Source organism: Phyllobates terribilis, unplaced genomic scaffold (assembly GCF_046119375.1).
Source record: "Phyllobates terribilis strain yellow unplaced genomic scaffold, ASM4611937v1 Scaffold_4__5_contigs__length_816908805, whole genome shotgun sequence".
Taxonomy (NCBI): Eukaryota; Metazoa; Chordata; class Amphibia; order Anura; family Dendrobatidae; genus Phyllobates; species Phyllobates terribilis.
The window spans coordinates 790,007,946-790,028,743 of NW_027362764.1; positions in this window are offsets into that span (position 1 = coordinate 790,007,946).

The following is a 20,798-nucleotide window of genomic DNA, read 5'->3' on the forward strand; positions in this document are numbered from 1 at the left end:
TACGGTGTTGCTTCAGACCCGTCTGGGTCCTCTGGCTCCTCCTCCCCGTACCGCAACTCCTCCTCCGTCAAGCGGTGTACGTGGAGGGCGTAAGGTCCTTTGGCACACTTGTGCCGGGTGAAAGTGACCTCGTCTCCGACGTAGAGGTCACGGCCTTTGTGACCTTCCGGCAGGTGGGACTCGACGTCTCTGCGGGTCACAAAAACGTCACCGCGGTTGTTACGGTCCCGAATAAAGCCCCACCCATGCTGCGGGTTGAACTTTATCACCGTCCCGATGGTGCGGGGACAGTGCGCTGCACGGGGGTTCCTCCTAGTCCGGCTCTTCTGCTCCGCGCTCCGGATTTGGGCCTGTTGTTCTCTGACCCGCCTCTCCTCCCGTTCTCTCGTAAACTCTGCTAGCTGCTGACGACAACACTCAGTACGCTCAGCGGCGACTGCCCGAGTTTCCTGAGTGAACCCCATTAAATCTTCTCCGGTGGGGTCCCACTCAAACTGTGCTTCCGCTAGCGGGGGCGAGATCCGTGCCACGGGCTTCGGAGCCGGAATCAGGGGTTCATCCAGGGGTCTTAGTCTCTGCTGCCGTTCCAGCTCATGGTATCCTTCGGGCCAGATGAAGGGCCGCCCGTCCGGCCATGTGAGCTGGCTGAACAGGTCCTCCCCCAGGTGTGGCACCCTTGGTATTGCGGGCGCGGGCGCGGTGGTGGTGGCGCCCGGGTTGCCCAGGCCTTGCGGCCAGGCCTGGGGCACCTGGAAGGTGAAGGGCACCGTTAGGACGGCGGCGCCCTGGGCTACCTGGCCTTGCGGCCAGGCCGGAGGCTCCGCGGAGGTAGGGGGCGCTGTTGGTGATGCGGCGCCCGGGGGTACTAGGCCTTGCGACCAGGCTGGTGGTAATTCCTGCTTTGTCACGCTCCGGGTCGAGGCGCGTGACGTCACAGGGGTCGCTGCGGCAGCTTCCGGTCGGGGCCTAGTCCATAGCGGTGACATGGCGGCTACGGGCACAGCAGGGGGACTTTCGGGCTCTGCGACGGGGAGCTGGGGCAGGTGAGCGGTGTCACGGCTTGGGGTATAGGCGTCCCCTTTACCTGCCTCCATGCGTTCGGCTCCCTTCTCGGCGCCGTCTCCGGCCTTGGGTCCTCCCGCGTCATCCGTAGAGGCAGTTGGTGTCCTCTCCCAGGGGAGCATGCTCCGTGGACGGGTTCCAGCTTGCTGGGCCATCTCCCGGCTCCACTCCGCCAGTATCTCGCGCTGCACCCGGGCCATCCTCCTTGCGAGGCCCTCCAAGGCAGTTTGTGCACACTCCCGGTCTCGGGGGAGCTGCGCTAAGATCTCCGCTAGACCTAGCGGGGTTGTGGACTCTAGCAGGCTCCTGACCATCGGGTCGGTGCTGCTCTGCTCTGCTTCCGGCAGGCTCCTGGCCAGCGGGCCGGTGCTGCTCTGCCCTCCTTCCTCGGTCTCTAGCAGACTCCTGGCCAGCGGGCCGGTGCTGTTCTGCTTTCTCTCCATCTCCGGGTAAGCTCCTCCGCTACTCCTCTCCAGACTTCTTGTCTCCAGGTGCGCTCGCTCCAGACTGCTCCAAGCGACACCCATCTTTTCTCTTCTCTTTCGTCTCCTCCCACTTCGAGGGCGGTCCCGGGGCAACTCGGTGACTGTCAGCTCCAGGGGTAGTTCTTTCACGCTGACAGACACCTCCAGCATCACAGTCCCTGTTGGTGGGGGCGGTTTCCACTTTTGGCGCCATTTTCTGTCCCGGCCCACGATGGGAGGTGGCCTCTTGCCCTCCTTTGGCACGCCCATAATGGCGTCCGCTGCTCTTCCAAGGCGGGAAATCTGCGGTTTTGGCGGGAAGCGTCGCCCAGTGGCGGGAAACTCTGCAGATGGCGGGAACAAGTTGGAAATGGCGGACAATCGGCGGGAAACGACTGGTGATGGAGTCCGATGGCGTGGACCCTCCGGAACCGGCGGGAGACTTCTTTCTGAGGTAAACTTGCACTTTTCTTCAGGCACGCAGTACCCGGGTGTTGCGGGCACGTAATCCTGCCGACTACGCCAAAGTTGACGCGCCCCCTGGGACATATTCCTTTTTGAGGGGAATACCCGGCACCGGATCAGATGGGGGGGGTTGTAGTCTCCGAGCGGCTGTGACCCGGTCCCGTGCCCAGGGCGTCAAGCTCAGTGTGATGTGGCAGTTCTACAGATGTTACTAAAGTTCTTTTGTGTCGACTACGCCACCCGTTGTGATGCGGTCACTGTGGCCGCCGCTGCAGCAGGGTCCGCTGAGGCTGATAGTGGGTGCGCAGCTTGGTGGGATAACCCCCAACGGGAGGGGTATAGCCTCAGAGGGGACAGGCGCAGAGGATGGGGGTTGTGGTGGTGTAGTGCAGACGGCAGTGAAGACAGAGTCGGGTTGTGCAGTTAAGGGTGTTTACTTACTGCAGATGTTGTACTGGTCACTCCAGCTGCTAGTGACCACCCGAGCCGTGCTGCGTCCACCAGGTCCTGGATCCAGCCAACCCCCAAACAAGTCCGGAGCGTGGCCCTGAGCTCTCCCTCTGTCCTTTCTTCAGCCGTCCCCACCAGTGATCCACCTAGGTCCAGCTCCCTCGGGCCTTCTGTTGGGACACCCTTGGCCCTGGGTTCCCTGACCCTTCATGTGGTGTGCCTTCGGGGTGAATGTGGTGGGTGACCGTGACAGACACTGCCCACGGTCTCCGGTCTCTGGCTGGGGATTGTTTTTACCCCCACCAGCTTGGGTTCCGGTACCCTGATGCTGACTCCTCACCCGGTGCTCTGATTTGGGTTCTTGGGTCCCTTCTCTTCTGTGCTCTGGGTCTTTCTCTTTTCTCCTCTCTCACTCTGGGTCTTGGTCTTTCTTCTCTCCTCTCCTAACTTGTTTTCTGCAGCTGATCCTCTCTGCATCTGACTCTCTGCGTCTGACCCTGATCTTAGTTCGTGCCCACCTTATATATCCCTCTATGTGTGAGCTCAGGTGACCAGCACCCAATGAGCTCCTAACTTTACCCAGGCTGCTCCCCCTATCTGCCCCTACACTACATGGGATGTACCACCCCCCTCCCACTCCAGCCAGGAACAGACTCGGTCGTACCTGCACATTTCTAAGTGGGAGTACCGTCGGCCTGTTCCTCGGAAATGGGATGTGTGTAGTGCATGCAGCCTACCGAGCTCAGTTCCACTCTCCATCCTTACCCGGGAGTGGAATATCACACCTCTGGGTTGAGGTGCAATACCCCTGTAGCAGCCGAATCCTCAGGGTGCTACATTCCCCCCTGGTAAATCACAGCACGTCCTCGGGCTGTAAAGACAAAAACACCAAAACATACAAAATTTTTTTTTTTCATATAAACATATAAAACATATAAAAAACATTATATAAATAACATATCTTAGCAGATAAAACTTTCTCGTCGTCTCCTGTTTCCGGTTCCTCCTCCGGACACTGTGCACCGTGTGTCCGGGAAAAGTGCGACAGTCTCTTAGAAAATCTGGTTTTCTATAAAACCGGTAGGGGGCGCTTTAGGAAGCGCAACTATATACAGGGGAAGTTGGCCGCTCTCAGTCCTCGGCCAGGTAGAGGGAAGGGAATGGCTGCTCACAGTCCTCAGCCTGTAGGATGAAGGGGTTAACGGGCAAACAGTTCACTGGTCCCAACGGGGACTATTTTAGCAGCAACGGTTCACTGTGCCCCGACGGGCAACTATATACAGTCTCTATTCCCGTCCTCAACGACGGCTCCCTCCTGCTTTTTCTTAGTGATACGGTGTTGCTTCAGACCCGTCCGGGTCCTCTGGCTCCTCCTCCCCGTACCGCAACTCCTCCTCCGTCAAGCGGTGTACGTGGAGGGCGTAAGGTCCTTTGGCACACTTGTGCCGGGTGAAAGTGACCTCGTCTCCGACGTAGAGGTCACGGCCTTTGTGACCTTCCGGCAGGTGGGACTCGACGTCTCTGCGGGTCACAAAAACGTCACCGCGGTTGTTACGGTCCCGAATAAAGCCCCACCCATGCTGCGGGTTGAACTTTATCACCGTCCCGATGGTGCGGGGACAGTGCGCTGCACGGGGGTTCCTCCTAGTCCGGCTCTTCTGCTCCGCGCTCCGGATTTGGGCCTGTTGTTCTCTGACCCGCCTCTCCTCCCGTTCTCTCGTAAACTCTGCTAGCTGCTGACGACAACACTCAGTACGCTCAGCGGCGACTGCCCGAGTTTCCTGAGTGAACCCCATTAAATCTTCTCCGGTGGGGTCCCACTCAAACTGTGCTTCCGCTAGCGGGGGCGAGATCCGTGCCACGGGCTTCGGAGCCGGAATCAGGGGTTCATCCAGGGGTCTTAGTCTCTGCTGCCGTTCCAGCTCATGGTATCCTTCGGGCCAGATGAAGGGCCGCCCGTCCGGCCATGTGAGCTGGCTGAACAGGTCCTCCCCCAGGTGTGGCACCCTTGGTATTGCGGGCGCGGGCGCGGTGGTGGTGGCGCCCGGGTTGCCCAGGCCTTGCGGCCAGGCCTGGGGCACCTGGAAGGTGAAGGGCACCGTTAGGACGGCGGCGCCCTGGGCTACCTGGCCTTGCGGCCAGGCCGGAGGCTCCGCGGAGGTAGGGGGCGCTGTTGGTGATGCGGCGCCCGGGGGTACTAGGCCTTGCGACCAGGCTGGTGGTAATTCCTGCTTTGTCACGCTCCGGGTCGAGGCGCGTGACGTCACAGGGGTCGCTGCGGCAGCTTCCGGTCGGGGCCTAGTCCATAGCGGTGACATGGCGGCTACGGGCACAGCAGGGGGACTTTCGGGCTCTGCGACGGGGAGCTGGGGCAGGTGAGCGGTGTCACGGCTTGGGGTATAGGCGTCCCCTTTACCTGCCTCCATGCGTTCGGCTCCCTTCTCGGCGCCGTCTCCGGCCTTGGGTCCTCCCGCGTCATCCGTAGAGGCAGTTGGTGTCCTCTCCCAGGGGAGCATGCTCCGTGGACGGGTTCCAGCTTGCTGGGCCATCTCCCGGCTCCACTCCGCCAGTATCTCGCGCTGCACCCGGGCCATCCTCCTTGCGAGGCCCTCCAAGGCAGTTTGTGCACACTCCCGGTCTCGGGGGAGCTGCGCTAAGATCTCCGCTAGACCTAGCGGGGTTGTGGACTCTAGCAGGCTCCTGACCATCGGGTCGGTGCTGCTCTGCTCTGCTTCCGGCAGGCTCCTGGCCAGCGGGCCGGTGCTGCTCTGCCCTCCTTCCTCGGTCTCTAGCAGACTCCTGGCCAGCGGGCCGGTGCTGTTCTGCTTTCTCTCCATCTCCGGGTAAGCTCCTCCGCTACTCCTCTCCAGACTTCTTGTCTCCAGGTGCGCTCGCTCCAGACTGCTCCAAGCGACACCCATCTTTTCTCTTCTCTTTCGTCTCCTCCCACTTCGAGGGCGGTCCCGGGGCAACTCGGTGACTGTCAGCTCCAGGGGTAGTTCTTTCACGCTGACAGACACCTCCAGCATCACAGTCCCTGTTGGTGGGGGCGGTTTCCACTTTTGGCGCCATTTTCTGTCCCGGCCCACGATGGGAGGTGGCCTCTTGCCCTCCTTTGGCACGCCCATAATGGCGTCCGCTGCTCTTCCAAGGCGGGAAATCTGCGGTTTTGGCGGGAAGCGTCGCCCAGTGGCGGGAAACTCTGCAGATGGCGGGAACAAGTTGGAAATGGCGGACAATCGGCGGGAAACGACTGGTGATGGAGTCCGATGGCGTGGACCCTCCGGAACCGGCGGGAGACTTCTTTCTGAGGTAAACTTGCACTTTTCTTCAGGCACGCAGTACCCGGGTGTTGCGGGCACGTAATCCTGCCGACTACGCCAAAGTTGACGCGCCCCCTGGGACATATTCCTTTTTGAGGGGAATACCCGGCACCGGATCAGATGGGGGGGGTTGTAGTCTCCGAGCGGCTGTGACCCGGTCCCGTGCCCAGGGCGTCAAGCTCAGTGTGATGTGGCAGTTCTACAGATGTTACTAAAGTTCTTTTGTGTCGACTACGCCACCCGTTGTGATGCGGTCACTGTGGCCGCCGCTGCAGCAGGGTCCGCTGAGGCTGATAGTGGGTGCGCAGCTTGGTGGGATAACCCCCAACGGGAGGGGTATAGCCTCAGAGGGGACAGGCGCAGAGGATGGGGGTTGTGGTGGTGTAGTGCAGACGGCAGTGAAGACAGAGTCGGGTTGTGCAGTTAAGGGTGTTTACTTACTGCAGATGTTGTACTGGTCACTCCAGCTGCTAGTGACCACCCGAGCCGTGCTGCGTCCACCAGGTCCTGGATCCAGCCAACCCCCAAACAAGTCCGGAGCGTGGCCCTGAGCTCTCCCTCTGTCCTTTCTTCAGCCGTCCCCACCAGTGATCCACCTAGGTCCAGCTCCCTCGGGCCTTCTGTTGGGACACCCTTGGCCCTGGGTTCCCTGACCCTTCATGTGGTGTGCCTTCGGGGTGAATGTGGTGGGTGACCGTGACAGACACTGCCCACGGTCTCCGGTCTCTGGCTGGGGATTGTTTTTACCCCCACCAGCTTGGGTTCCGGTACCCTGATGCTGACTCCTCACCCGGTGCTCTGATTTGGGTTCTTGGGTCCCTTCTCTTCTGTGCTCTGGGTCTTTCTCTTTTCTCCTCTCTCACTCTGGGTCTTGGTCTTTCTTCTCTCCTCTCCTAACTTGTTTTCTGCAGCTGATCCTCTCTGCATCTGACTCTCTGCGTCTGACCCTGATCTTAGTTCGTGCCCACCTTATATATCCCTCTATGTGTGAGCTCAGGTGACCAGCACCCAATGAGCTCCTAACTTTACCCAGGCTGCTCCCCCTATCTGCCCCTACACTACATGGGATGTACCACCCCCCTCCCACTCCAGCCAGGAACAGACTCGGTCGTACCTGCACATTTCTAAGTGGGAGTACCGTCGGCCTGTTCCTCGGAAATGGGATGTGTGTAGTGCATGCAGCCTACCGAGCTCAGTTCCACTCTCCATCCTTACCCGGGAGTGGAATATCACACCTCTGGGTTGAGGTGCAATACCCCTGTAGCAGCCGAATCCTCAGGGTGCTACACTTGTCTCGCAGTTTTTCTCCCATAGTCGGTGCTGAGAAAGAGGAAAACATTTTACAAGAAGGTGTTGTGATAGCTGCTTTAGACTCCGTTTTGGAAGATGAGATTCTTAAAGCTCAGGAGAATGCCCCATCTAACACTCCTCATGGGAGGTTGTTTGTGCCTGAGACCTTTAGGAGAGATTTGTTTGTTGAGTGTCACGAATCTCGGTTGGCAGGTCATCCCGGAATCTCTGAGACCAAGAGACTGGTGGGTCGCAGTTTTTGGTGGCCTGGATGGCAGAAGGAAGTCATTAAGTGGGTGCGCCAATGTACTATATGTGCTAGATCTAAGTCCTCACATACTCCTGCTGCGGGGTTGCTTTGTCCTTTGGACGTCCCCAGTGCTCCTTGGACACATTTGGCTATGGACTTTATAACTGACCTTCCCCCCTCTGAGGGTTTTACTGTCATCTGGGTGATCGTGGACCGTTTTAGCAAGATGTGTCACTTGGTTCCCTTCGTCAAACTGCCCTGCGCTAAAACTCTCGCTAAGGCCTTTGTCAAGGAAATTGTCAGACTTCATGGCGTTCCTACTGACATTGTTTCTGATAGGGGTCCTCAGTTCGTGGCTCGTTTTTGGCGTGCCTTTTGTGACAGGTTGGGAATTCATTTGTCGTTTTCGTCCGGATATCATCCTGAATCTAATGGCCAGACAGAAAGGAAAAACCAGGATGTTGAGCAGTTCTTGCGTTGTTTTGTGGCAGACAATCAAGAGGGGTGGTCTGAGTTTCTGCCACTTGCCGAATTTGCTCTGAACAATCATACATCTTCTTCTGCTGGTTGTTCGCCTTTTTTTTGTTGTTCTGGGAGACATCCGTCGTTTGGGTCGTTCTCCAAGTTGGGATCTGCCGTGCCTGAGGAGGAGAATTTTTCCGGTGATTTGGAAAGAGTTTGGACGGATGTGCGTGGTAATCTTCAGGAGGCCAACAGAAAATCTAAAGACTACTTTGATAGGAAACGACAGGAGGTTTTGTTCGCTGTTGGTGACATGGTTTGGTTGTCCTCTAGGAATCTGCGGTTGAGGATTCCTTCTAAGAAATTGGGTCCCAAGTTTGTAGGGCCCTTTAAGGTGCTTCAGGTTGTCAACCAATCTGCTGTTAGGTTGGAGGTTCCTACCTCCTGGAGAATTAATCCGGTCTTTCATGTCTCTCTGTTAAAAAAAGCTGTTGTGTCGGATGGTGACGCCTCTGCCTCTGTTCCTCCGGTGGTGGAGGACGGGGAATATGAAATTTCTCGCATCCTTGACTCTACACGGTATAGAGGTAGTTTGCAGTATCTTGTGGCCTGGAAAGGTTTCGGACCCGAGGATAACTCTTGGGTGAGGTCAGATGATGTTTCCGCGTCCAGACTTATCAGAGCGTTTCACAGGAGATTTCCTGATAAGCCTGGTTCTAGGGGATCCGGAGGATCCTCTTAGAAGGGGGGGTACTGTTAGAACCTTGCTGTTAGGTTTTTTTTCCTTTGCTGGTCACATGACCTTGTTGGCCTATTTAATCCTGCTCCGCCCTTCTGGCTTTGCTGGACTTCATTGTATATCTACTTTCTAGCTAGCCTGTGCTCTGTATCTAACTCTGTTAGTTTGCTTGGTCTACGGACCTCTATGTTCTATCTATTTTGTTTGTTCGTCTGTCTGCCACTATTTCTGTTAGGAGGTGTCCCATATTCCTCCCAGTCCTTAGTACTTGTAGGGATTCCCTCCCCACATCTATAGGTCTTCGTACAGACTAGATTAGGACTTTAGCAGGTCTGATCGCAGGATCAGGTTCCCTGTTACATCGTAGGGATTCAGCTGAGTCTTATAATAGGGACAGATCTCCTCTCTTTCCTTAGCTTTGGTAGCAGAACATAACAGTATTACAGGGAGGTGTAATTGACTCGCCCCCTGGGCCGTGGGGCACTCGGAACCGGGCAATAGGGAGACGATGGGGGTAGTAGTGGCGACCCGGTCCCGTGGCTCAGGGTGGTCAGACCAGTGGCAGTTTTTTAGATGTTTTAGATAATGTCCGACTACGCCACCCGTGGATTGCGGTTATTAGGAACCGCCGCTGCAGGGCAGACCGCTGGGGCCGATGATGTATGCAGCTGGGATGGTGTGACTCCCCACGGGAACAGTGCGGCCCCAGGGCAGTGTAGTGGATGGTGGGAGTGATGGTGGTGAGAGTCCCCGTGCTGATAGTGCTGGAGGAGCGAAAGAGCACACAGAAAACGTACTGCAGTCCAATGTCTTTTACTCACAGTTCAGGTACTCCGGGTCACTTCTGTACACGTAGTGACCGCCCGAGCCGTGCTGCGTCCACCAGGTGTGGGGCTCGGTCAACTCCCAGGCAGTTCAGGAGCATGGCACAGGACCCCCTTTAATCCTTTCTCTGGCCTGCCTCACCAGTGACCCACTTTTGTCCAGCTGCCGCGGACTTGTGCGGTTAAACGTGGGCCCCGTCCTCCGCTGTCCTATATGGTGCCTTCCTAGCAGGTTTGATGAGGTGTCGCACCAATAAATGATCACGACGACCGGTCTTTGGCTGAGGGTAGTTTCTCCTCCACCAACTTGGGATCCGGTACCCTTAATCTGCCTGACCCTTCACCCTGGATTCTCGTGGGTTCTTAGGGTCCCTTCCACCTTCTTGTTCCTGAGCCCTTCTGTTTCTCGGTCTCTCCTTCTCTTTCTCTGTTCCTTTCTGTTCCTTTCTCGTGGAGCTGGGATGAGACTTAATCACAGCTCCCTTTCACCTCCTCTCTCTCTCTTCTCTTGCCTCTCTCTAGGCCCGCTCCTGAGCCGAGCTCCTACAGAGCCTCCACTCCCGGTCTTCTCCTCTGACCGAACGAACCTAGATCTAAGATGGTGCCCACCTTTTATACCTCCCTCTGACCATGAGCCCAGGTGACCAGCAACCAATGGGCTCCTTCCTATGCTCAGGAACCAACCCCTATCTGCCCCTACAGCACTGGGTGTTCCACCCCCCTCCCCACTCCAGGCAGGGACATAGTCGGTCATGCCTGCACTTCTGTCTAGTGGGAGCACCGTTGAGCTGTCCCTCGGAAATGGGGTGTGTGTGCTGTATGCAGCTAACTGAGTCCTGGTCCATACTCCATCCTTACCTGGGAATGGAATATCACACCTCTGGTCTGAAGTGCAATACCCCTGTAGCGGCCGAACCCTTGGGGCGCTACATTCCCCCCTGGTAAAGCACAGCATGTCCTCGGGCTGGAAAAAAGCAAAAACAGTTAACTACAGGACATGCAAACTTTTTAAAACTTTTCACATCAGAAAACAGGCAACATGGTTCAATTCCCTTTATGGGAAACGCTTTTCTTTTCTTGTCACACTATTATAAAACACAGACTAATACTTCTGGAACTCTTTTGACATATAAACACTATTAGAAAACATTTACATTACTATCTAGCAGCATATAAAAACTTTTCATATAAAACATTTGCAGGAAAACATTTTTACAACACATTCTTGGATCCTGACGGCGGTGCAACTTGCGACCAGGTGTGCACTCTTCTTGTAAGTGCAGGAACTTTGGCAAACTTGTAAACACGAGGGACTTGCTGTCCCGAGGTAGACGTGGAAGTATTTTTATAAAACCAGTAGGGGGCGCTTTAGGAAGCGCAACTATATACAAGGGATTGACCACTCTCAGTCCTCGGCCAGTTTTGGGAAGGGAATGGGTGCTCACAGTCCTCAGCCTGTTAGGGGAAGAGGGATGGCTGCTCTCAGTCCTCAGCCAGGTTGCTTAGGGGATAGGGCAACAGTCACACAGTCCTATATCAGTCCCAACGGGGACCACACTCATTTTGAAACAGTCCCACACAGTTCTCTGTACCCTGATGGGTAACTATTTACATTGGCGCTTCTTCTTACTCTCTATCGTCGTTCTTCATATGCTCCTTGCTCCTCCTCGTCATTTTCAGGCCCATCCGGGTCCTCTTGGTACTCAACGTCTGAGTAGGGCTGTTCCTCCTCCTCTACTACTCTGTGGACGTGGAGGGCGTACCATCCCTTCACGCCTTGGTGTCGGGTGTAAGACACCACATCACCTGGAAATAGATCACGCCCTCGATGGCCTTCCGGCAGGTGGCTCTCCACATCTCTCCTCGTCACGAATACATCGCTGATGGTCTCAGGGTTTCGAATGAAACCCCAGCCGCGCTCCATCTGGAACTTCACAACAGTTCCGGTGACTCGGGGACTGCGGGCAGTTCGGGGATCTCGCCGGGCCTTCATTTTCTGCTCCGCGCTCTGGACCTGCAGCTTCTCTTGTTTCACCCGCCGCTCTCGCTGCTCCCTCTCAAACATTTCCAGCTGTTGGCGGCAGGCCTCCCGCCGTTCGGCTGCGCCCGCTCGTGTTTCCCTTGTGAACCCCATTAGGTCCTCCCCGGTGGGGTCCCATTCAAACTGGGCGTCCTCCAATGGCAGTTGGGGGATTTCCCGAGGCGCCGGAGCAGGTATGAGGGGCTCAGATGGTACTTCAACCTCTGCGGGCGGGCTCCTCCGGAAGCGGGGGTTAACATACTCGGGGGGCCAGATAAAAGGAAGCCCATCCGGACTGGTATGTTGGGCGAAGAGATCTGCGCCCAGCGGTAGTACTGCAGAGGCAGGGGGCGCGAGTGGGTTGGCGGCGCCCGGGGGCACGTGGCCTTGCGACCAGGCCCGTGCTGGTCGTTTCCTAGTTGCTCCCAGGGGTGGTACAGCGGGGGCATGGGGTTCCGTCGGGGCAGCGGCGCCCGGGGGCGCTAGGCCTTGTGGCCCGGCCTGCGATGGCGGTTGGCTGAGCACGCCCGGGGTCAGAGGGCACGGCTTGGGGCGGGGCTCATTGGCAGCGTCGACGGCCTGGGGGCCGGTTGATGGCGGTGGAGGCACAGTGTCGACGGCGGGTCCAGGTGCGTTGGGCTCCGCAACGGGGTGCAGGGGCAGGTCGGCGGCCCCAGGGTTCGGGGTAGGGGCGTCTCCGTTACTTGCCTCTGCTGTCGCGGCCTCCTCCGCAGCGTCGTCTTCAGCCTCCGCTCCCTCTTCACTGCCCTCGGTGGCTGGTGTGCCGCTGGATGTCGTTGGCGCCTCCCGCTGCAGGGTCACAGCCCGCTGGGCCACTTCTTCTTTCCACCCGGCGATCACGTCCTGCTGCGCCCGGACCATCCTCCGGTCCAGCTCCTCCAGCGCCGCCCGCTTATACTCGGGGTCCTCCTTGGGGAGATGGGCTAGCAGCTCGGTGAGGCTGCATGATGGCGTAGCTTGCAGCAGGCCCCTTGCCAAAGTACTGGAGCTGATTTCTTTCTCCATCTCCGGGTGCGGCCTGGCCAAACTGATCCAGACCACCCCCTGCCCCGCAGTTTTCTTCTCTTTCCGCCCCCATGGGGGGTGGTCTTGGGGCATTCTGCTGACAATCACTCTCAGGGGCAGCCCCCCCACGTTGACGGACACTTCTACCGCCGTGCTCATGGTTGTTGGGGGCGGGCTTCCTCTTTGGCGCCATTCTGGGACCCGGCCCAAGATGGGAGGTGGCCTCCTGTGGTCTTTTGGCGCGCACATTATGGCGCTCGTTCTTCTGGGGTGGGCACCATCTTTAGTACAAGGAAACAGTGTCTTTTCAGGCGCGCAGTACCCGTGGTTAGCAGGCACGAAATCCTGCCGACTACGCCAAAGCTGACTCGCCCCCTGGGCCATGGGGCACTCGGAACCGGGCAATAGGGAGACGATGGGGGTAATAGTGGCGACCCGGTCCCGTGGCTCAGGGTGGTCAGACCAGTGGCAGTCTTTTAGATGTTTTAGATAATGTCCGACTACGCCACCCGTGGATTGCGGTTTATTAGGAACCGCCGCTGCAGGGCAGACCGCTGGGGCCGATGATGTATGCAGCTGGGATGGTGTGACTCCCCACGGGAAGAGTGCGGCCCCAGGGCAGTGTAGTGGATGGTGGGAGTGATGGTGGTGAGAGTCCCCGTGCTGATAGTGCTGGAGGAGCGAAAGAGCACACAGACAACGTACTGCAGTCCAATGTCTTTTACTTACAGTTCAGGTACTCCGGGTCACTTCTGTACACGTAGTAACCGCCCGAGCCGTGCTGCGTCCACCAGGTGTGGGGCTCGGTCAACTCCCAGGCAGTTCAGGAGCATGGCACAGGACCCCCTTTAATCCTTTCTCTGGCCTGCCTCACCAGTGACCCACTTTTGTCCAGCTGCCGCGGACTTGTGCAGTTAAACGTGGGCCCCGTCCTCCACTGTCCTATATGGTGCCTTCCTAGCAGGTTTGATGAGGTGTCGCACCAATAAATGATCACGACGACCGGTCTTTGGCTGAGGGTAGTTTCTCCTCCACCAACTTGGGATCCGGTACCCTTAATCTGCCTGACCCTTCACCCTGGATTCTCGTGGGTTCTTAGGGTCCCTTCCACCTTCTTGTTCCTGAGCCCTTCTGTTTCTCTGTCTCTCCTTCTCTTTCTCTGTTCCTTTCTGTTCCTTTCTCGTGGAGCTGGGATGAGACTTAATCACAGCTCCCTTTCACCTCCTCTCTCTCTCTTCCTCGGCCTCTCTCTAGGTCCGCTCCTGAGTGGAGCTCCTACAGAGCCTCCACTCCCGGTCTTCTCCTCTGACCGAACGAACCTAGATCTAAGATGGTGCCCACCTTTTATACCTCCCTCTGACCATGAGCCCAGGTGACCAGCAACCAATGGGCTCCTTCCTATGCTCAGGAACCAACCCCTATCTGCCCCTACAGCACTGGGTGTTCCACCCCCCTCCCCACTCCAGGCAGGGACATAGTCGGTCGTGCCTGCACTTCTGTCTAGTGGGAGCACCGTTGAGCTGTCCCTCGGAAATGGGGTGTGAGTGCTGTATGCAGCTAACTGAGCCCTGGTCCATACTCCATCCTTACCTGGGAGTGGAATATCACACCTCTGGTCTGAAGTGCAATACCCCTGTAGCGGCCGAACCCTTGGGGCGCTACATAATCATAGAAGGAGGCGTTAGAGGGGGTGTAGTCTTAGAAGGATGCATTAGAATGGGGGGTAGAATGAGGTGTTAGAAGAGCGGGTAATCATATAAGAAGATGGTACGGTTTGTAGTCATAGAAAGATGTGTATAGGGGGGTGTAGTCATATAATTAAGCGTTAGAGGGGGTGTAGTCAGAGAAGGAGGTGTTAGAGGGGGTGTAGCCATAGAAGGAGGTGTTAGAGGGGGTGTAGTCAGAAAAGGAGGTGTTAAAGGGAGTGTAGTCATAGAAGGAGGTGGTAGAGGGGGTGTAGTCAAAGCAGGAGGTGTTAAAGGGAGTGTAGCCATAGAAGGAGGTGGTAGAGGGGGTGTAGTCAGAGCAGGAGGTGTTAGAGGGGGTGTAGCCATAGAAGGAGGTGTTAGAGGGGGTGTAGCCATAGAAGAAGGTGTTAAAGGGAGTGTCGTCATAGAAGGAGGTGTTAGAGGGGGTGTAGTCAGAGAAGGAGGTGTTAGAGGGGGTGTAGCCATAGAAGGAGGTGTTAGAGGGGGTGTAGCCATAGAAGGAGGTGTTAAAGGGAGTGTAGTCATAGAAGGAGGTGTTAAAGGGGGTGTAGTCAGAGAAGGAGGTGTTAGAGGGGGTGTAGCCATAGAAGGAGGTGTTAGAGGGGGTGTAGCCATAGAAGGAGGTGTTAAAGGGAGTGTAGTTGTAGCACCCCGTGGGTTCGGCGCTACAGGGGTATTGCACCTCTGCCAGAGGTGTGATATTCCACTCCCGGGTAAGGATGGAGTGTGGACCAGGGCTCAGTTAGCTGCATGCATCACACACACCCCATTTCCGGGGGACAGCTCTTCAGTGCTCCCATTTATATAGTTATGCAGGCACGACAGACCATATCCCTGGCTGGAGTGGGGAGGGGGGAGGAAAACCCAGTGACGTAGGAGCAGGAGGGGACGGTTTCTGGAGCATAGGAAGGAGCCCATTGGGTGCTGGTCACCTGAGCTCACACTCAGAGGAGGAGGTATAAAAGGTGGGAGCCATCTTAGGAGTGTGTTCAGTCAGTGAGAGGAGAAGACAGGTTGCGGAGGCTCTGTAGGATCTCTGCTTAAAGGCAGGCCTAGGGTGAAGGCAGGAGCCTGAGAGGAGAAGGAGAAGTAGGGCTAGAGAAGAGGCCGAGGAAGGAGGAGAAGAAGGAACAGGAAAGAAGGAGAAGAGAGAGAGAAACAGAAGGGCACAGAAACAAGAAGGCAGACGGGACCCTAAGAACCCACGAGATATCGGGTGAAGGGTCAGGCAGAATAAGGGTACCGGATCCCAAGTTGGTGGAGGTAAATAATCCCTCAGCCAAAGACCGGAGGTCGTGATCATCTATTGGTGCGACCCCCCGCCAAACCTGCTAGGAAGGCACCATACAGGATAGCGGGAAACGGGGCCCACGTTTGCCTGCATAGATCCGCGGCAGCTGGACAGAAGTTTGGTCACTGGTGAGGCACGAGCCAGAGAGAGGACAGAAGGGAGCCCTGAGCCATACTCCGGAATTGCCTGGGGGTTGACCGAGCCCCTCACCTGGTGGACGCATCACGGCTCGGGCAGTCATTACCTGTACAGAAGTGACTTGGAGTATACGAACTGTGAGTAAAAGACCCTGGACTGCAACACGTTGTCTTTGCGTTTCTTACCGCGACAGCACTACAGGTACTGGGACGCCCTGCACTACAACCCCCACCATCAACGCTCACTGCCCTGAGGCTACACTCCTCCCGTGGGGAGTTGTACTATTCCCTGCTGCACCCACAACACCAGCCTCAGCGGTCTGCTCTGCAGCGGCGGTTCACTCTGACCGCAATCCATGGGTGGTGTAGTCGGACATTGCAAAACATATAGAAGACTGCCACTGTTCTGACCACCCTGAGCCACGGGATTGGGTTGCCACTACTACTCCCAGCATTGCCCTGAAGCCCGGTTCCGAGTGCCCCACGGCCCAGGGGGCGAGTCATAGTCATAGAAGGAGGTGTTAAAGGGGGTGTAGTCATAGAAGGAGGTGTTAAAGGGAGTGTAGTCATAGAAGGAGGTGTTAGAGGGGGTGTAGCCATAGAAGGAGGTGTTAGAGGGGGTGTAGCCATAGAAGGAGGTGTTAGAGGGGGTGTAGTCAAAGAAGGAGGTGTTAAAGGGGGTGTAGTCAGAGAAGGAGGTGTTAAATGGAGTGTAGTCATAGAAGGAGGTGTTAGAGGGGGTGTATTCAGAGAAGGAGGTGTTAGAGGGGGTGTAGCCATAGAAGGAGGTGTTAGAGGGGGTGTAGCCATAGAAGGAGGTGTTAAAGGGGGTGTAGTCATAGAAGGAGGTGTTAAAGGGAGTGTAGTCATAGAAGGAGGTGTTAGAGGGGGTGTAGCCATAGAAGGAGGTGTTAGAGGGGGTGTAGCCATAGAAGGAGGTGTTAGAGGGGGTGTAGTCAGAGAAGGAGGTGTTAAAGGGGGTGTAGTCAGAGAAGGAGGTGTTAAATGGAGTGTAGTCATAGAAGGAGGTGTTAGAGGGGGTGTATTCAGAGAAGGAGGTGTTAGAGGGGGTGTAGCCATAGAAGGAGGTGTTAGAGGAGGATGTAGTCAGCTCACACCCTCTATCATCTCCCCCTATCTCCCTCATAAGAATAAATAAATAATAAAAAAAATGGACATATGTGACAATTGCGCATCCACAGAACTCCGGTCTATCAAAATATAAAATTAGCTAAACCTTGCGGGAAATGTCATGAATGACAAAATATTCAAAATACAAGATTTGAGGTTTTTCAGTCACTTTTCCTCAATAAAAAAAAAAAAATGCGATCAAAATATTGTATGTACCTCCCACGTCAGCTCACCGAGCAAAAAACAAGCTGTCACACAGAAAAATGACAGAAAAATAAAAATGTTGCAGATTTCAGAAAATGGTGAAACATCCTTCTTTTTTTTTTTACAATCGTCTGGATTACAGGTTTGGTATTGCTGAAACTCGGAGAATTGGGTTACCAGGGCATTCTTACCATAAAATTAACACCATAAAAAAAGAGACCCCCTCTCCTCCCACTCAAAAAAAAATAGTAGATGAATTGTGGTTATTCAGCGCATGTTTATTTTGCACGTCCGCTTTTACTGCAGTCGTAATGCGAGCTAAGGTTTTTATGACAAATGTTACCAGCTGCTCCACCTAGTGTTTAAAAGTGGAAAATATCAAAACTTTTAAAATAATTTTTCATATTTTAGATAATTAACAAAACATGTATATTTTCAAAAATTTTTATATTAATATTACAATTTTTTTTTTTAAATATGGAAAAAAATATTTGATGCTACACTCCCATGAAAAAGTAATATGGAAGTGGGATTTCAGAACTGGACAACACTAACAATAATAGAACCAGGAGGACTCGTCGTCGGCCTAATGTTGCAGTGCTGGTGCCCGGGAGGGTTAGCAGGAAGACGGAGGGGAGCACCTGCCGGGTCACTCAGTGTGACATGAGTGTGACACCAGCACCTGGTGGACCTGTGATCCAGATGTGCAGGTGGAGAATGAGAGGAACCTGCAGCTGGAGGATATATGGTAATATCATCCTACGGTGATCAATCATATTAATTAGCATAACACGTCCAAGCGTGAAATAATCTATGCAAATGTGAACATTTATATTACAGGTGAGATATCGTCACTGCACTCAGCAAAGTCAACATGGAGGAGGCACAAACTCACAGAGAAAGCGGAGCCGAGTCATAGCGATAGCTTGTGTATTCCCAATACTATACCAGAGGTCATCAACTAACTGTGCTCAGGTATGTACCAGCAGAATAGTGAGTGCAGCTCTGGAGTATAATACAGGATGTAACTCAGGATCAGTAATGTAATGTATGTACACAGTGACTGCACCAGCAGAATAGTGAGTGCAGCTCTGGGGTATAATACAGGATGTAACTCAGGATCAGTAATGTAATGTATGTACACAGTGACTGCACCAGCAGAATAGTGAGTGCAGCTCTGGAGTATAATACAGGATGTAACTCAGGATCAGTAATGTAATGTATGTACACAGTGACTACACCAGCAGAATAGTGAGTGCAGCTCTGGAGTATAATACAGGATGTAACTCAGGATCAGTAATGTAATGTATGTACACAGTGACTGCACCAGCAGAATAGTGAGTGCAGCTCTGGAGTATAATACAGGAGGTAACTCAGGATCAGTAATGTAATGTATGTACACAGTGACTGCAGAAGCAGAATAGTGAGTGCAGCTCTGGAGTATAATACAGGAGGTAACTCAGGATCAGTAATGTAATGTATGTATGTAGCACCCTGAGGATTCGGCTGCTACAGGGGTATTGCACCTCAACCCAGAGGTGTGGTATTCCACTCCCGGGTAAGGATGGAGTGTGGAACTGAGCTCAGAAAGCTGCATGCACTACACACATCCCATTTCCGAGGAACAGACCAACGGTACTCCCACTTAGAAATGTGCAGGTACGACCGAGTCTGTTCCTGGCTGGAGTGGGAGGGGGGTGGTACATCCCAGTAGTGTAGGGGCAGATAGGGGGAGCAGCCTGGGTAAAGTTAGGAGCTCATTGGGTGCTGGTCACCTGAGCTCACACATAGAGGGAGTATTTAAGGTGGGCACCATCTAAGATCAGGGTCAGTCAGCCAGTCTTTGCAGAGAAGCCAGAGGAGAGGAAGAGAGCAGAAGAGCAGAGCAGCCCCAGCCCAAGAGTGAGAGAGGAGAGCAAGAAAGACCCAGAGGGGGAGACAGAAGGAACTCTGAGAACCCAAGTACAACCCTAGGGTGAAGAGTTGGCAACAGGGTACCGGATCCCAAACTGGTGGGGGCTAAAGCATACCTCAGCCAGAGACCGGAGGCCGTGGGCAGGATCTGCCACGGCCACCCACCACATCCACCCTGAAGGCAAACCACGTGTAGGGTCAGGGAACCCAAGGCCAAGGGTCTCCCAACAGAAGGCCCGAGGGAGCTGGACCTAGGTGGATCCCTGGTGGGGACGGCCAGAAGAAAGGACAAGAAGGAGGGCTCAGGGACACGCTCCGGACTTGCTTGGGGGTTGGCTGAATCCAGGACCTGGTGGACGCAGCACGGCTCGGGTGGTCACTCAAGGCCGGAGTGACCGGAATATCTGCAGTAAGTAAACACCCTGAACTGCACCACCCGACTCTGTCTTTAATTATCATCTACGCTGCACCACCACAACCCCCATCCTCTGCACCTGACCCCCCTGAGGCCATACCCCTCCCGTTGGGGGTTATACTATCTAAAGCTGCACCAACACCATCAGCCTCAGCGGACCCTGCTGCAGCGGCGGCCGTAGTGACCGCAATCCAACGGGTGGCGTAGTCGACATAACGAACTTTGTAACATCTGTAGGACTGCCACATACTCTGAGCTTGACACCCTGGGCACGGACCGGGTCACAGCCACTCGGAGACTACAACCCCCATCTGATCCGGCTCTGGGTATTCCCCTAAAGAATATGGCCCAGGGGGCGCGTCAACTTTGGCGTAGTCGGCAGGATTACGTGCCCGCAACACCCGGGTACTGCGTGCCTGAAGAAAAGAACAAGTTTACCTCAAAAAGAAGTCTCCCGCCGGTTCCGGAGGGTCCCCGCCATCGGACTCCATCACAGATCGATTCCCGCCGGTTGTCCGCCATTAACAGCTTTTTCCCGCCATCTGCAGAGTTTCCCGCCACTGGGAGACGATTCCCGCCATTTCCAAAGGTTTCCCGCCTTGTCAGAGCGGACGCCATTATGGGCGTGCCAGAGGATGGCAAGAGGCCGCCTCCCATCGTGGGCCAGGACCGAAAATGGCGCCAAAAGTGGAAACCGCCCCCACCAACAGAGACTGTGATGCTAGAGGTGTCTGTCAGCGCGAAAGAACTGCCCCTGGAGCTGACAATCACCAAGTGGCCCCGGGACCGCCCTCGAAGTGGGAGGACTGAGAAGAAGAGAGCAAAGATGGGTGTCGCCTGGAGCAGTCTGGAGAGAGCGCACCCGGAGACAAGAAGCCTAGAGCTGAGTCCAGAAGAAGCTTACCCGGAGATGGAAGAAGAGCAGAGCAGCACCGGCCCGCTGGCCAGGAGCCTGCTGGAGACAACGGAAGGAGAGCAGAGCAGCACCGACCCGTTGGTCAGGAGCCTGCTAGAAGCAACGACCCCACTAGGCTTAGTGGAGGTCTTGGCACAGCTCCCCCGAGATCGGGAGTGTGCACAGACCGCGCTGGAGGGCCTCGCACGGAGGATGGCCCGGGTGCAGCGAGAGACGTTAGCAGAATGGAGCCGTGAGATGGTCCAGCAGACAAGAACTCGTCAGCGGAGCACGCCACCCGAGACGAGGAGACAGACCGCCTCTGAGGATGGCGCAGGAGGACTGAAGGCCGGAGACGGCGCCGAGAAGGGAGCCGAACGAAAGGAGGCAGGTAAAGGGGACGTCTCTACCCCAAACCGGGAAACCGCGTACCTGCCCCAGCTCCCCATCGCAGAGCCCGAAGTATCCCCTGCCGTGCCCGTCGCTGCAACGTCACCGCCGCAGACTAGGCCTCAAACGGGAGCCGCGACCCCTGTGACGTCATACGCCTCGACCCCGAGCGTGACCAAGCAGGAAGTACCACCAGCCTGGTCGCAGGGCCTAGTACCCCCGGGCGCCGCAATACCAACAGCGCCCCCTACCTCTGCGGAGCCACCGGCCTGGTCGCAGGGCCAAGTAGCCCAGGGCGCCGCCGTCCTTACGGTGCCCTTCACTTTCCAGGTGCCCC